The sequence below is a fragment of the Lycium barbarum genome, chromosome 12 (genome assembly GCF_019175385.1).
Source record: "Lycium barbarum isolate Lr01 chromosome 12, ASM1917538v2, whole genome shotgun sequence".
NCBI classification, from domain to species: domain Eukaryota; kingdom Viridiplantae; phylum Streptophyta; class Magnoliopsida; order Solanales; family Solanaceae; genus Lycium; species Lycium barbarum.
The window spans coordinates 9,629,389-9,635,812 of record NC_083348.1 but is presented as its reverse complement, the minus strand read 5'-3'; the positions used below and the strand labels follow the sequence as shown (position 1 = coordinate 9,635,812).

General features: G+C 35.4%; 1 long non-coding RNA gene across 4 annotated transcripts; it reads right to left on the bottom strand.

Moving 5' to 3' along the window:
- Positions 1 to 1,157: 1,157 nt before the first annotated feature.
- On the bottom strand, positions 1,158 to 5,820 carry LOC132621593 (uncharacterized). Of its 4 annotated transcripts, none has more exons than XR_009575586.1 (8): positions 5,666 to 5,820; positions 5,431 to 5,516; positions 4,717 to 5,024; positions 4,529 to 4,583; positions 4,279 to 4,446; positions 3,814 to 4,185; positions 2,208 to 2,349; positions 1,158 to 1,496 (listed from the first exon to the last, which is right to left on the bottom strand). It is a non-coding gene; the product is annotated as an uncharacterized LOC132621593 (long non-coding RNA). The 4 variants fall into 4 exon arrangements; XR_009575588.1 differs by having other exon boundaries at positions 3,814 to 4,034; positions 4,108 to 4,185; positions 5,431 to 5,816; XR_009575587.1 differs by having other exon boundaries at positions 4,273 to 4,446; positions 5,431 to 5,818.
- Between the last annotated feature and the right edge of the window lie 604 nt (positions 5,821 to 6,424).

The following is a 6,424-nucleotide window of genomic DNA, read 5'->3' as shown; positions in this document are numbered from 1 at the left end:
CCCAAGTTGATGAAGCTGATGATGAAGGTTGGATTTTGGTGACTAGGAGGAGACGCTACAAAGCAAGTCCACAAAAAGAATCATCTAAACAACCAACTAGGAAGAGGATGGTGAGAAGACCAAGGAAGCACAATTCAGTTGAGCAACCAAAAAAGGCAAAAGTGGAGGTGAACTACCACCACGAACAATGACTCCCCGTGAGTTTGGAGGAATTCCTGCAAGTTGGTTATGCACTAAGACTGCTCGAGACATTATCGAGGCGTCATGGTTCAATATCGATGAATGAGAAGCAAAGAATGAAAGATTATCAACGTTGTCCCCGTCGTCGCCTAGAAAACCTGTTGAATCTTCTTTCGAAGAGGTACACGCATGTGATACAAAAATCACATTCACGGATGATGATTTTCTACTTGGTGAAATGCTACACAATCGTCCTTTGTATATGGTGGGTCATGCACTCAAAAAGAGGATAAACAAAATATTGATAGATGATGGATTTGGAGTTTAACATTCTTCCTATTCGCACAGTAAAGGAACAAGGCATCACAACTGAAGAACTTTATAAAAGTCGCTTAACGATACAAGGATTCAATAAAGTGCATGGATGCATGTCATCAACGCAAAGAATTCGTATCATATGTTGCTTGGTTGGGCATAAATACACAAGAACAAAGTTATCGCATCCTTCTACTATCAATGTTTGAAGTATCTCGAAGGAAGCATCGAGAAGAATATGCAATTAAAAAAAAAACTAGTTTTAGCGACGGACAAAATCCATCGCTAAAGCTGTTTAGCGATGGATTAGTAACATAATTTCGTTTGTCGCTAAAACACTCGTAGCTAAGCATTTAGCGACAAAAATTTGACATCCGTCGCTAACTTTAGTTACGAATTAGCGACAAATAAACTCTATCACTACTTTAGCGACGAACATTTTCGTAGCTAATACATATAAATCCATCGCTAATTTGGTAGTTGATTTCATCGCAGAGAAATGTTAGCTACGAAAGTTCCGTAGCTATTCTGTCACGATTTGTATAATAGTATTTCTGATTTTATATTAATTGAATACTTAGCTATGCTAATTTTCTTATATATTTTAATATATCATTCAAAATCCATGTAGAACATATTAAATTAAATGTAGTGATAGTCAATAAGCATTAAAAGAACCTTGATTTCATATAAATAGTAATCTAAAGATTAACAAGTGGATCCAAAAAGACAATCCTAATGCATCAATGTTCATAATTGCTCTTCAACTATATATTATAATTTGAAAGACAAAGCTAACTAATGTGCTGCTGGAGAGTGATGTTCATCAGGATCGAAAGTAGGACCAAGCTCATAATAGTGTTTCCCTTGAGACCCAAGATCATAAAGTCTCTCTTCATCTTTCCTTCCATGGTCTCGTAATACATTCGAGTTGCAACATACAACTGACCATATGTAATTATTGTTGTGATCACTATTGCTCACAATTCTTGACCTCTATCCTGTAAATAAAAGTAAATGAAAACCTTAAAAAGTTTTATACATTCATGTCTGACAAATGAATATGAATGTCATCTATAAAGGTAAATAAGATCACATAATGTTCTACTTATGTGCACAACTTGAGATCGATCACCATGTATGAAAAGATGTTCCATGCCATGTGTATAAACATGCAAATATATTGCAATTCGCCCGACCAAAGTACCTGATACTAATTGCTATCAAATTTATTTTTTTGATTAAGCACCGGGTGTCCGGGTCTCTTTGAGCCCCGACTAATCCCGGGGGTGCACAGGCCCTCGGCAAGGAGTTTCCCGCAAGTGCACCACGGCTAATTGCTATCAAATTTATATGCCAAAAACACCAGATTTTTCACTCAAATGCACCAAATTCTCACCCCCAGTTTATGCGCCAAATGCACAAGACTTATTATAAAAAAAACTGCATCAATGAGTGCAGTACAATTGTAAATGAATGCACCAGAAATCATAATTCAAATGCACCAGATAGCTATAATGGTAAATGACAACTACAACCAAACTTTGCTAATAAGATAACAAATTTATCACCAACCAAAGTAAACATAACTGCATAGAATCCAAGAAACTGATCTAAGCTTAAAAGACTCAACTTTTATTTTTTAACTTATGTGGAACAATAAAAAAGAAAGATATCGGTGAAACAAAGGGTTGACAATCAACATTGATTACCTTTGAATAAATTGGGGCTTCAATTAGGGTCTCGCCTTTACCTTCGACTCAAAGTGCTAAGAGGGAATGATGACAGTTGATCGTGTCTCTTGAGGGGTTTTGGCTAGAATGTCATGTGCTTGTCTGTCTCTACTTCATTCAGCTTCATTCGAATTGCATAGAAGAGAAAGTTTTTAGATAAGGTACTCTACGGACATACAACCAAAAGAAAATAAGAAACACAAGGCCACTCGATATAAACACATGGCAATTCTCGAGTTTGGCGCAGACAGTTAGCATAAATCTCTTCAAAAGTGAGAGTCCATAGGCTGATGATGATGATATTGTCAAATTTAATGCATATCAGCTGTATCATCATGAGATTCAGGTTGTTTTACCAGTTGGTAAAAAAGAACTAAGCAGTTAAATTATTGATTATCAAAAAAAGAAAAAAAGAACTAAGCAGTTTAACAGACTGACCAAAGGACCACGCCAGCTAAAATAGATGGGCGAATTTATCATGATGATTGCTCTATGTTAAGCATTATGCATCTAAAGAAAATCTATTAACAAAATACTATTAAGTACTAATCATTTTCATCAAATTAACAATTTTTTCCTAGAATCAGACCTTTATTTTTCCAGTTACTAATGTTGTAAAGAGACTTAAAACTACTTCTCGCCAAATACAACTACATTTGTGATTTGGCTTTTACCTGGTTATTTCACACTTAAGATTATTAGAACAGGAAAGTTACACATTTTACAAGACAAATAAAATTATCTCAATCTGCAGTCACATGACCTCTAGTCATGTAAAAATTATGAATAAAACTTGAAAATAACAGCTTATATACTTTCAGGTCACTACAAATGCGATTATTCTCAAAAGCTTTACTAAATATGAAAAATGCACAAGCAAAACCCACATATTTAACAGAAAGAAGACATGCTAAAATAGCAACATACCAGAAGGGTGCACATTAGTAGAATATAGCTTTATTTACACATTCAAAGTTTGTGAATAGGAGTTTCAATTATGTATTCCACTCTTCCATTTTGTATAGCCATAGATATTGTCAAAAAAAAAAAAAAATGAATTACATGTAAGATCAGTTGAACATGTAAACCTAGACTTGACCTTTCTACGAGTCCCTATTTAAACCTTTTATGCAATTCGGATGAAGCTGTACTTGCAAGAAACAAAAGTATGATGATTAATTATAGATACTTTTCCCTATTAGCTACTTGGAAACTAGTTTACTATTTTGCATATCACTTTCATTTAATTACAAATAAATCAAATTGACATGTCGACTCTCTAGTGTGGTACAAGATGGGTCAATACAATAAAGGGAATTTTAGTGCAACCGAGAATTCGATTCAAGATTCCTTCAGACTCCTCGCTAATAAATTGTGAAAGTAGAAATATAAATGAGCAGCTCACAGGGCCATAAGTCCTCCATTACTATTTTTCCCATCACTATTACTCATTTGTTTGCATAAATTAGATCCGCAGAGGGAGGCTTGTAGTGTAGACATGCCAGGATAGAATAAAATACATAAGTTATTGATATTTTTTTTCAGGCAAGGGGGATGGTATAAGGAGTAAAGTACACAATCTTACTTGATATTGGCCTTGATATCATTTGTTCTTTCTCCAACCTCACGGTGAGATCAACCACAAGAATATCAACAGGTGGAACTTGGAAAGATATCCCAGTTAACATTCCATTGGTATTACCTTTCGGACAGCCTTAATATCTTTAGTATTACTAGGGATAATGTTGAATGAAGTAGTTCTTGCACCCCTTTAATGCTCGAATGATGGTCCATTAACAGTTTTCTCTGAGTGACGAATTATAAATATGGCAACAATTTAAGTACAAAACAACAGAAGTTGTATTAAATGTTAACATACGAGTAGTACTTCTGAACTGTTATGGAGTGGATTGTGGTTATAAGACCCTCAAATATTTTCGAATTTGTCATGAATAACCTGTAAAGTAGCATCAAATTGAGGAATTATTAAAATTTCACTTACAGGTTCAAATGTTAAAATGAAGAACAAGGCAGGAAAGGGAACCTTTACCAAAGGAGCAAAGTAGTTAATGGTACAACTAGCACTAGAAACAATGTGGGGGTTTGACTTGTATTCCTTCTCATTGACACCAACAGCACCCTTGCTAGGAGCAGAACATATGAGCATCCTTGGTCGAAGCTAAACTTGAGAGTTGAAGACCTGTGTTTCCGTATTTTCCTGATATAAAGTGATGGCAAACGTTAGTTTTAGTGGCACTTTCACATGATATATCAATTAGTTAGAAGTATAAGCTTCTTACTATGAAATTGCAGGAGCCACCAAGTATTGATGCCAATAACTTTAAGAATGTAAATCTGCAAATGTAAACAAAAACCAGGAGCTTAATATGTTATTTATATGAAACCGTAACTTAGAAATTTCAAGTATCCTCCTTGAGAAACAAACAACAGCAACCCCAAATAATGCAAAATGACACACACGAATCACCTGATTTAGATGTCGTGTTCTTCTCCCCATGGTCTGTTGCCACCTCGCGGGTACTGATCTGAGACATTTGCTCGACTAGCCTTCATTTGGTCTATTCCAACAACATTTGGATACAACAACTTCATAATCTCACCATGCAGGGTACTACTATATTCTAGCTCTGGTATGGGAGGTATTCCTCTGTTGTAGTGATGCAATTATGCTCAAGGTCCAGCACTAAAGCAGCCCCAAGATTCAGCATGACACTGAATGAGACTCTAATCACCACCCTTTTTGGTTCGTACACTCTTTTTTTATGACTCGGAAACCTGTATGGGGCCACAACCTTTAGGACCACCACAGTTTTAATTTTGACACTAACAACAAACATATGAGCATCCTTGCTCGAAGCGAAACAGGTTTGGCTTGTATTCCTTCTCATTGTTCTGCTTATTTTGTAATGAAAATACTTTTTTCTTCTCAAATCTAGCTGTCCAGTTTCACTTTTTCGTGGTTTTGTATTATGCCCTAAAATCATTGCTTAAGACTGCAAAAATTGCAGGACTAAAGATTTGCCCACAACAGAATCGATTAAGTAGACGGATATCACAAATAAATCAAACAAAAGTATCTCTAACCACTCCTTTAAACTCACATCTTTAGTTTCTTCACATTTTGCATTTTGCAGAGACGGTAATTAAACCAAATAATTCAGAAAAGAGTAATTAGAAATACCTCTCCCATGGATTACTTGAACGCCATCCACAACCTCTTGTTAGTACTGAGATAGCCCTGAGTTATGGCCCAATTCTCCAAGACTTCTGAAAATTAAACCCTAGCATCAGATTTTGAAGCTTTTAAAATCACCATCTATGAAGAAATCCGAACCCATAACTCCAAAAATTGGCTTTCAAAAACCCTAATCCAAATCCAGTGACTTCAACTATGAGTTCAAGCGAGCGATGCATACCGTGAAAGCTTCTCATCACCAAAATCGACGAAGAAGGGGAAAAGAAGAAGTAAATCGGGCATTGTCGTAGAAAAGGACCGAACCCTAGCAAGAGACGAAGGGGAAGAATATGTTTAAGATTGAGTGAGACACTGTATTGTATTGTACATTGTAGATAAATGATAAAATTAAAAATTAAAAACATTAACGACAGATTCTTTCCATAGCAATTGCTTTTAAAATATTTTGACAACTTAAAATTAATTAGCGACTGATTTTTGTAGCTAAATCCTTCGTTAAACTTTAATAAATTTAGCGTCAAAAATTATGTCGCTAATTCCGTAGCTAAAAAGTAGGCGCCAAAAATTTGTGCGCTATTTAGCAACGAATGTTAGTTTTTGTCCCTAATTTGTAGCTATACTAGATGTCTATTCTTTTATTTTCTTATTTTGCGACAAAATCACAATTTTGTAGCTAATCCGTTGCTATTTAGCGATGGAAATCTTTTTGTCGCTGAAATCCATCGCTAAACCATGTTTTTTTTTGTAGTGATGGTTGCTGATGATAAGACATTTACTGAAGCTGAGTCATACTTCGTCGATGCAAAGTTCTACTTGAAGAACTACATTGTGAAAGAAGTAAAAGTCGATTACATCGCAATGACAAAGAGTGATAAAATTGTAACTAAAAGAGCTAAGAAGATTGTTGGAAAAGCCAAAGCTAGGGCTGAGGTGTCGCACTCTAGTCCAAATAAAGGGACCTTCATGAAGAAGGTAACTC